Below are 10,969 nucleotides of genomic sequence, written 5' to 3' on the forward strand. Positions count from 1 at the left end.
TTTGTTGCCTCTTGAAGATCATTTATCATACATTAAATGCCTTCCAAGGCTGGAGACTAAAGGTACATTTAGACTGGGTTTGTTTAGTGTTGGAGGGGGAAAGTCCTTGATGGGTTTGTGATACATCAATGTATATTTTTCTCTCCAAAAGGGAAAGAAAATGAGAGATCATAGCATGGAAAGACACAGAATTCATTTTAAAATTAACATTTTTATTCACAGCAGCCCCTGATGCTGTTTGACAGGCTGCAGCCTTGGGCTGCAAGTCTTTACATTTTGATGTGCCCTTTCCTAAAATGAAGTTATTGAGATTTGTTCTGCACATATCAAAAGCAGCTGGAAGCAGACTGTAAATATCTTCAGCCAACAAGAACAGCTCAACAGATCCCTGAAGTTGGGTGTTCCATCTTGGGATGGATTTGTTGCTGGGCTGGGTTTTGCCAGCAGCTGTGTGCTTGTGGGGGTGCTGTGCAGGATGCAGGAGCTCCTTTCTGTCAGTATCAGCTCCAGATGTTACCAGCTGTTAGCCCTCTGCAAATCCATCCATGGCTTGTAAACAATAATTCCCCTAAAAATCCAGTGCTGAACAACATTTGACAGGCTCTGGGCTTGTGGCATGTGCACTGCATCAAGAAATGAGTTCAAACCTGTAAATTCAGGTGTGGATTTACTCTGAGGACAGGTTTGAGTTGTGTTGTTTGATCTTGGCTGGGTCAGAACCCCCAATCAGAAATGATTTATGGAGGCAGATACCACCTTGCTGATGTGACACCATTTCCCAATGTCCTGAATATCACACAGAAGATCTGCCAGTCTCCCACATTGCTTTTTATTCCCTTAATTATCCCCTTAATTAACCATTCCCTACCACAGGGGATGGACCCTCCTAATGTGGGAACAGAGAAGGTGGCACTGGGTGGCTCTGGGGGCGCAAGGAAGGTGAATGTGTGTTCTGAGAAGAAACTGAGCACTCAGCACTTCCTGAGTATTTAAGAAGTGGATATTACTTTTCATTTTCTATTTCTTATCTCTCCCTCACTATTTTTTTCTCTGTTGTGTGTGTTTGGCTCTGCTCAGGGCTGCTCTTGTGCTGAGAAAGGGCAACGAGCTGCCAGAATCCCTGGTCTGATACTTGAAAACACCTGGCCTTTCTCTTCCCATAAATTCACATTTCTGGAGGATTCTTTGGCAGTCCCTGCTGGAGAGGTTTTATTAGAAGAGGCTTTATTTTATGGCAGGAGAAGGAGCTGCTGCTCTGCCTGGCTGTGCTCTGGTGCTGGGCAAGGGAATGGATCTGCTGGACCAGCTGTGCACAGGGAATTTTGAGGAAGATCCAGGAAATCCTTCCTGCTGAGCTGAGCAGCTTTGGTGGAGCTCAGGGCTGGGCCTGTGGATTTTTGGGTTTTCTTTTTTTTGTTAAGGTGGGGATTAAATATGTGAGATGGTATTTCTTGTTTGGACTTAGATGTTTATTAGTTCCTATCTATGTCATGGTCTTACAGACTGTGAGTTCTACAGTACTTCATTCTAACAAACTAAAAATGGAGCTGTAGCTCTCTCTCTACGAGGCTTTTTAAGGTTAAACTGTCTAATTAAGAAATGACACAAATTATTTTTACTTTTAACTTAATAACTAATTACTCCTGGCCTGCAATGCAGATTCTTTTTTTCTAATTACACAATACTACCTAAACTCATTAAGAAGAAGGTGAAGAAGGACCAGTCTCTGCCCTAAAACTTCTGTCTTATCAAACTTTATATATATTACTTTATTATATATATAATATTGTTTTAATATATATTAGTATATTCTAAAACTTTAATTTTCTACCATGTAGTGTTAAACACTTCTATTCAAACTACACATTTAAAATCCCAATTCTATAATTTAGTTTTGGAAGCTTTCTCCACAGCCTCAGGTGAAATGCAGTGTTCTCTTGGGGGTCAGTGCCTGGCAGCACAGAAAGTCTGAAATTCTGAGCAGCCAGGGTTCCAAATGTGCCCACCACTGAGTGCACAGTGGGACAGGCAGGGAGCAAAATTCATTTGCTTTGTGTTTGTGTGGGTGTTCATTAGCTAAAGGTGAGCAGCCTGAGGCAGCAAAAGCAAAAGAATTTGGAGCTTTGGGGGTTTTTTTGGAAGCAGATTGACTTCAAACAGCACTGAAATGGCTCTCACCTGATTAATTCTCACTTTGCTCTCCACCCCGTTGGAAACTTGTGTTTTTTCCACAAGATTTGCTTGACCCTGCTGGAGCTGGGGGTGGGCTGTGTGATCTCCTGAGCTCCCCCCTTGCTGTCAGTGCTTTCCCTCCTCCAGCCATGGTTCAGTGCTTCCAGCTCCATCAGGCCCCTCTCATGAGGGCTGGCATGCAGAAATCTGGGATTTGCTCCCTGTCCCCCTTCCCATCCCTCCCTGCTCCCCCTTGGCAGGTGGGAGCCTGGCTGGCAGGGTGCAAATCCTTCATTTCTGGGATGTGGACAGGGGAAGGGGACAGGCTGGAGGCTTGCAGCAGGGTTTGGTGTCCTGCTGTGGGCTCAGCCCTTCCTTGGGGCTGGAGCTGGGGTTTGTGGGCAGCTGGGGCTGTTCCAGAGGAGGCTGCTCTGCTGTGAGGGATGATGGAGTTTCAGGGTGATCTTAACCACAGTTTTCTCTTGAATTTTTCTTCATTTGGGTAAAATTACTCCGCAGTGCCTCTCCACTGCCTTAAATTTGGCCCAATGCAGAACCATTCCCTTCCCCTGGCTGTGCTGGATCCCTGCAGCTCAACCCATCCCAGCCCCAACTGGGATTATTCTGGATCCTGCTTTTGAAACACACACACACACACAGAGATCTTTTTTCTGTGTTTCATTTTCTCTGATGCAACTTTTTATTGCCTCTGCCTGCCCTGGGGTGGCAGCTGTGCCAGGGCAATGTGCAGACAGCACGTTCTGCCTTCCTTGGCACCACTTCCACTTCCCTTTGGAAGGAGCAGCCTCAGCTGGGAGTTCAACTTGTGACACACTTTGGGTTTTGGCAGAGAAAACTCAGGAAAAGCTTTGTGCACCTCAGCCTGGCCAGTATCAGGCTTTTCCTATTTTTTTATTGCTACCCATAACCAGGGTGGAATTTAACTCTGGGGATATGCTGGAGCCTTTAAACATGGACTAGAGGGATTTTTGCCAGGTCTAAAAGGATCTCCCAAGTTTGTTGCCTGTGAAAGAGGGAGAGGAACCTGAGGGCTTTTATTGGCAGCTCTGGGTCAAATGTCTGCTCTTGTACAAGGCTGAGAGGGTTCTAAAAAATTGCTGGATCTTTATTAATTTGATGTTTTCAGTTTCCTGAGTGCTCCAGACCAGGACAGGGATGAGCAACACATGCTGAGCTCTGAAATGTTTGGGGTGGACAAAAAACAGGTGAGATTTGGAGAAATGTGCAGGACAGGCACCTTGGACATCCCAGTCCCCATCTGGGTGCACTGGTGGTGTCCCTAATCCTGTGGGGAAGGTGGGACAGGACTCACCTTCCTGGGCTTGCCTGAGCCCTGAGCTCTGGAGCCCTTCCAGCCTCACCAGCTGCAGTGTTAAATCTCAATCCCCTCTGTCATCTGCTGGGTTTTTAATACTCTTCAAAATCATCTGCATTTTCCCTTTTGTGTGGTTCCTGCATTTCCTGACACAAAGCTCTGGCTCAGGGGTGAGCAGCCATGAGGGAGGGAGGGAAAAGGAAGGACTGGAAACACCCACACAGAACATGATGGGATCCAGCTCTTCCCCCTGCAGGTTTCCACTCCAAATGGGATCCAGCTCTTTCCCCATTCAGGTTTGCTGTTCATCACTCATTCCACATGGGATCCAGCTCTTCCTCCTTGCAGGTTTGCTGTTGATCATCCAGAAAACCCCCAAGAGCTGCTGCTCCCCCCTGCCCATGCTGGGTGAGCAGGCTGGGGGATGGAGATGTGCTAATCCAGGCCAGTTTAAACCTTGTCCCTTTCTCTCTTCATCATCCTGCCCCCAGGCATGGGCTCAGCAGGAAATTGCCTCTTTCCCATCCCCTGGGCTGCTCCAAGTGGGACAGGACCCCCTGGCCTGTGTCACCACCTCAGGTGACACTCAGCAGTTGGAGCCACGGGGAAAAGCAGCTCAAACCTCTGGAAGTGGCCCTGAATGCTCCTCATGCTCCCAAAAGCTGCTGGAGGGTTCCCACGGGTAACCCATCCCTGTGCTGTGAGGTTGTCACCCTTGGAAGCCACCAGGTTTGGTGGGATGAGATGGGATGTGCAGGTTTTCACCCCAAACTGTGACTGACTGTCCAAACACTGCTTTTTCCTCTTTGGGTTTTGAGTGTTTCCCAGCCTTTTTCCTCTCCTTTTCCACTGCTCTGGAGCTGAAACCTTCCCCCCAGTGCCAGCTGAGCTGGCCAGGAGCAAGGGCTCCAAGGAAAACCACAATATTTTGGGAGCAGTGGTGAGGCAGGGAGAGTCAGAGGGAGCCTTTGGATTCAGCAATTTCTGCTGGGGCCTCAGCAGAGCCCAGGAGTTAATCATTCAAATATGCTTATGTGTAACTAATCTCTGCAGGACAATGAGCTGAGGAATTACTGAATGCAATTGAAATGGGCCAGAGTGGTTGCTATAAAAAGGGTGTCCTGAGCCAATGGGAGCCAGCAGGCTCCTATAAAAGCGGGTGGGGAAGGAAAAGCAGCTGGTGGGAAGAGATCCCCAAAATCCCAAAGCGTGTCCTGAGCTGCCTCTGCTTGGGCAGAGATCCTCCTGGGCTGCTGGAGTCAGGCTGAGCTCAGGGGGAAGGGCTGGATCTGCCTGGAAACACCTGGTGGAGCCCCAAAAGATGAAATCCAGCAGTGCTGTGAGTTGGGGTCTGATTTTGGGGAGATTGGGATGCTCTTCCAGGAGCTGGGTGGGATCCATGGAAAAGCAGCTGGTGGAAAGAGATCCCAAAAATCCCAAAGTTTGTGCAGAGATCCTCCTGAGCTGCTGGAATCAGGCTGAGCCCTTCTCCAGCATCCCTGGGGTCAGTGGGAAGGGCTGGATCTGCCTGGAATCACCTGGTGGAGCCCCAAAAGATGAAATCCAGCAGTGCTGTGAGTTTGGGGTTGGATTTGGATACTCTTCCAGGATCTGGGTGGGATCTATGAAAGGAGCAGCTGGTGGGAATAGAGCCCCAAAATCCCAAAGTTTGTGCAGAAATCCTCCTGAGCTGCTGGAATCAGGCTGAGCCCTTCTCCAGCATCCCTGGGGTCAGTGGGAAGGGCTGGATCTGCCTGGTGGAGCCCCAAAAGATGAAATCCTGCAGTGCTGTGAGTTTGGGTCAGATTTTGGGGGGATATTGGGATGCTCTTCCAGGAGCATGGGAGGAGGTGGGATCCATGGAAGTGGGGGCCCAGGAGAGGCTGAATTTTGGAGCAGTGAGGGCTCAGCAGCGTTACCCTGTGGGGTATCCCTGCAGCAGGCACCACTGCCAGGGCCTTCAGCAGGAGCAGGGAGGTGAGGAAAGGGATGGGAATGGATTTCAGTGCATTTAGGGATTAGATCAGCTGGGCTGACCCCAATGACCATGTCAGGGCCTGTCCTGCACACTCATCCCTTGGCTCCCAGCCTTCCCAGCAGGTTTTGGCTCCATCCCTGATGTTGTTTGGAGCCTCACAGGATCCATGCTCTGGGTGCCATTAGTGAGCTCAGCCCTGGCCACAGCTGGCAGGAGAAAATTCCTTCTGGACCTTTCTGCCAGCCTTCAAATCCCCCAAAGAGGTGTTAAGTGCAGCTATTTCCAGCTCCAGGGCATGGACATTTATTCCTCTGGATGGCACTGCCAATCCTTCGAAAAGCAGGAAATCCCAACATCTCCAGGCATCCCATTCCTCCTGCTGCTCTTTTTGTTTTTAGTTTAATAATATTTTATCTGTCTGTTTTTGTGACTTTCCTGCCTTTTGTCCCAATTGAAGCCACAAACAGATGATTTACACCAACCTCCCCCCATGAAATCAGCCTTCAGCCCCCTTTTTTCTCCTTGCAAATCAGCAAATGGGTGTGAGGAGTTTTGGATGGGATCATCCCTGCCCCAGCCAGCTGCTCTCCCATCCAGCAAACGAAGAGCACAGCCTGTTTCCTGTTAAATCTTGCTGCTTGCATTGGTTTACATTGTTTGTCTGATGTTTTACAGCTTCCAAGCTGATGTTGCATTAAAGCTGGCTGGGGTTGAGGCAAACAATCAGATGCAGGCACTGGCAGGGTTCCCCAAATGCTTTCATGAGGGTTGATCCCACAGTCACATTTTCTCAGTCTGCAGGAGCTGTGTCCTGGCCGAGGCTCCAGAAGATGCTTTTGGGACAATTTTGGTGTTTTGGGACAATTTTGGAGTTGTAATTGCAGGGCAGGTGGTGGAGGGGCTGTGCCTGCTCCTCCAGCCAGGTGTGGTGGCTCTGGTGCTCCTGAGTTTCTCTTGACCCCTGATCTGTGTTTTCACAGTTTCTCTTCCTTGCTGTCCTGATGAGGGGAGTGAGGGAGGCTGCACCATCCCATCAGCCCCATTAATGGTCTTCCTTCAGAGCTTTGATCCTGTGTCTTTGGCAATGGGGTTTTTTAGTTTATTTTTTGGGGTTTGTGAGCTGCTTTCATTTGTGCCGTTTTCCAGGTGCAGATGAAATCATTGCTTTTGCTCTCTTTATTAACGAGCTGATGGGTATTTATCTCATTAGGAGGCCAGTGTGCTAAAGCATTACAAACTCAGGCCTTGATCTTGCCAACCACGGAGAATTTTCAGCCATGTAAACCTCATGGGACAAGAAATAAGAAATAGGAAATAAATAAGAAATAAAAAATAAGAAATCCCTCTTCTCTTAAAGGGTCAACTGAGAGCATTGCACATCATCCAAAGCCTTCAGCAGAGACTTTATAAAAACTCCAGCTTAGCCAGTCTCTGTAATACTGATTTGGGGTTTTTTAGGGATTTTTTTTTTCAGGAAAACCTAAAGAAGGGGAAGGAATTAGGCAATGGGTTATTCTGGGATGTCCCCGTGCCGGAGATGAGCTCTCCTCCCGCACACGTCCTCGTGCCACATCAGCAGCTGTCTGCAAGCCAAGGGCTGGGGAGATGCCTATGGCTGGAAAAACAGCTCCTTCTGTATTTGTTGGACTTCCTACCAGCTGGAAAATCCCAAAGATCTGCACCTCCAGGGGCTCCTGCAGCTGGGGGGAAAAGTCTTCCTGTGAAATGAATCCGTGTGATGCCTAAAATGCCTGTGATGAAGGCAGCAAGGAGATGTTCCTGCCCCCAGAATTATTTCTCCAGACATGTGGCAAGGTCAGTTCATAGCTGTCCCATCTAGAAACCAGCAGGGATCAGACAGAGATGAGGAATATGGAGCTATTTATCAGAAAATAAATAGCTCAGCTGTTTTGGGGTCAGAGCAAAAACCACCTTGATCCTCTCTGAGCCACGAGCAGGTGAAGGTTAGGTTGTGAAAATGAAATCTGTGTTCTCCTGACTTGGATCCCCTCAGTTTAAATCCCCTTGAAGTGGTGCTTGCAGCAGGAGAACCCTGCTTGGTGCTGGAGCAGGATGAGTTCAAACCCTGCAGGAGCCAGGGATCCCTGCCAGGCAGTCCAGGGGAAAGCAGCAGGTGGAGATGCACGAGGGTGATGCAAACCTGCAGTTCTGGGGCATCCCTGTGCTGGCAAACCCTGGGAATGGCATTTCTGCTCCCACAGGGATTCCCATGGCTTTGCCAGGCAGTCCAGGGGAAGGCAGCAGGTGGAGATGCAGTCAGGTTTGGGTGGTCCCTGTGCTGGCAGCTGAGGGGATGTGCTGGCAAACCCTGGGAATGGCATTTCTGCTCCCACAGGGATTCCCATGGCTTGGTTTGGGTGGCTTTGGACAAACCTTGCCCTGCCAAGGGCAGGCTCTGCACGGGCACTGCCAGAAAAATCTCAGTAGCAGGGAAAAGCAATAAAAATGAGTGTTCCTCTGGGAAAAGCTGAGCCAGACACCAACATCCTTCCAAGTTAACCACTGTCCTGCCTGGGTGTGTGGCTGACAGGTCTGCTCTGCTCCTGAAATCTTCTGTGGGAGGCTCAAGGGGTGCAGGAACATCTGATTCTCCTGGGGTGCAAAATGTCATCAGCTTCATGTCTTGTGGGGCCTGTTTTCCCTAAACTCAAAGGCTTGTGGACACAGTTCTTGGATTTTCTCCTCCTATGGGAATTTTAAATCTTTGCTGAATGTCCAGGTTGGGTTTTTTGGCTCAGCCTGCCCTTGCAGACCCTGCTGGGATCCAGCTGTGTCCAGCTGCAGCCAGCAGTGGGTTGTTCCCATTCCCTGGCCCTGCCTCAGGGCTCTGGGGTCACCCCCAGCCCCAGGGCATCTCAGAGCTGGCCTGTGGACAGGGCTCCTGCCCTGGCATCCTCCAGGGCACTCTGAGGGTTTCAGGGCTGTGCTGGTGGAATGATTGGCAGTTCCCTGTGGCAGGAAGGTGCCAATCCCATCATTTTTCCCGTGGTTTTGTTCCCATCCATGAGTGCCCAGCTACCAGGATGGACTCAGCAATCCCTGACCCAGAGCCAAGGAAGCTCTTAGGGCTGCAGGGACAGGGCACACAGGGCTTGGGATTTTGGAACTTTACCCAAAAACCAAATGAATTTCCACAGGACAAGCTGAAATCCAACCCTGCTCCTTTGTGTGTGCTTTATCACATCCTCCAAATCCCTTCAGTTCCTTCTCTGAAGGCTCCAAACTTCTACAAGAGCTAACAGAGATTTTTTGAGCCCCTCACCCCTCCCTGCCTTTCCAAACTCCCTTTAGTGACCTCAGACATGAAAACCACAAGCACTGAACCTCCTCCAGCTGCTTCTCCATGAAGGAGAGATCAGAGATCCTTCTCATGTGAGATACAGAACGGGGTTGTGCCATTGCTGCTGAGGGATTTGAGGGAAAAAAAATCATATTTAACAGTTCTGGTAAGAACAGCTCACCCTGCTCAGGGCTCCTGGAATGAGCTGGACAGAGCCAGGGGGAAATTCTTTGCATTCTTGGGATTGGGAGGTGGAATTAAGGTGAAATGCTCCTGGGTGAGGGCCAGGCTATCTGCAGTATAAATATCAGACTGGACTTGAATTCAAGAGTGCTTTTGGAGTGGAGTTGATGGCAGGAAGAGTGTTGGATTGAGAGTCCAGGGAGCGGAAAAAAAAGAAAAAAAGTCTCATTTTGAGCTGTGAATGTGCCAGACCCCAGCTGGGAGAGGTCAGGGCAGCAGAGATGCTGCTCCCCAGGAGAGCCCAGGCAGCAAAACGTGTCCCTGCTGCTGGGGCTGGCACGGGCTGAGCTGCCCAGGCTGTGCCTCCTCCTCTGCCAGGGGGGGAACGGTCTGGTGGCTGCTGTGGCTCACGTCTGGAAACGAGATGGGGGAAAAAGCAGCATTTGAGCTCCTAGAGAGCACCAGAACTCGGGGATGCTCCTCCATCCTCCTGCCAGCAGCAATCCCTGGCACAGCTGGAACTGAGAGCATGGCAACAGCCATGAGCTGTGGGAGTGATGGGGGAAAACAGGGGAAAATGGGGAAAAACAGGGGGAAATGGGGGGAAAAAAAACTGGGAAAAACGGGGAAATAGGAAAAAACAGGGAGAAACGGGAAAACAAGGGGAAAACAAGGGGGAAATGGGAAAAAAAAACAGGGAAAAATGGGGAAATGGGGAGAAACGGGAAAACAAGGGGAAAACAAGGGGGAAATGGGAAAACAAGGGGGAAACGGGGAAACTGGGGAAGAAACGGGGAAATGGGAAAAAAAAAAACAGGGAAAAATAGGGGGAAATGGGAAAAAAAAACAGGGAAAAACAGGGGGAAATGGGAAAAAACAGGGAAATGGGAAACGAAAAACAGGGGGAAACAGAAAAATGGGGAAATGGGAAAAACGGGGAAATGGGGGGAAAAAAATGGGGGAAACAGGGAAAAACAGGGAAACAAGGGGAAAAACAGGAAAACAAGGAAAAACCAAGGGGAAACAGGGAAAAACAGGGGGAACCAGGGAAAATGGGGAAACAAGGGGAAAAACAGGGTGAAACAAGGGGAAAGCAGCCACTTCTGCTCCTGTCAGAGCCCTGCAAAGCCCAGACTGTGGCTCTCAGTCCCATCCTGCTCCCCCCGAGCTGCCCCTCTGCCCCGGGCCCATCCCAGGAATCATTCCCAGCTCCAGGGAGTGCAGATGTCCCGGCTGAGCCGTTCCCCCTCCCCTCTGCGGTGTTTATGTGCCCCCAGCCAGCACCGGGTGCACGGTTTGTGCAATGTTGGCTGCGTTATTTGATCTGTGGCTGCCGGGTGAGCATTGATTAAGGCAGAGCCCAGCGAGGGGCACCCTCTGCATCCTGGATTTCCATCTGCTCCGTGCAGCAGCGCTCTTTCCCCTTTTCCCTCCTTTCCCCCAGCCCGGAGGCACCGTTTGATTGGAAAGCTTTAAAAGGGACAATCTGCGTGAGTCACACTGAAAGCCATAAAAGAAAAACCAATAAAGCCATCTGAAAAGTGCTGTTTAATGGATCGAGGCAAACTTACTGGAAACGGGAGACAGATTGTTTCATCGTTGCTTCAAATCCCTCTGCATTTGGGAGCAAAGGACGTTTATTCCTCATCAATAGCTGTCAGGGAAAAGAGATTTGAAAGGGATTTTGCCACCTTTGAAAGGAGTTGTGGGTTTCTCTGGGCTCCCAGCAGCTCTCTGAGCATATTTAAAAGCTTTTCAAGTGCTGGGTACTCTGGAAATTCAGGACTTCCAGGGCAGAGCTTTTTAGAGAATGAAAATAATTGTCCCTGTCATGGACACAGGTATCTGTTTGCGTGGCAAATATTGATTTTCTTAGCAAATAAAAGGCACCTGAGCTGAGCCACATTCACCTCTGGAGAGAGATGCTTCTCCACTCTCACCGTGGCTTTTCCCAGACTGAATTTTGGGATGTTGAATCCCTTTGGCAGATTTTCCCCCC

The sequence above is a fragment of the Passer montanus genome, unplaced genomic scaffold (genome assembly GCF_014805655.1).
Source record: "Passer montanus isolate IOZ18808 unplaced genomic scaffold, ASM1480565v1 scaffold44, whole genome shotgun sequence".
In the NCBI taxonomy this organism is placed as follows: domain Eukaryota; kingdom Metazoa; phylum Chordata; class Aves; order Passeriformes; family Passeridae; genus Passer; species Passer montanus.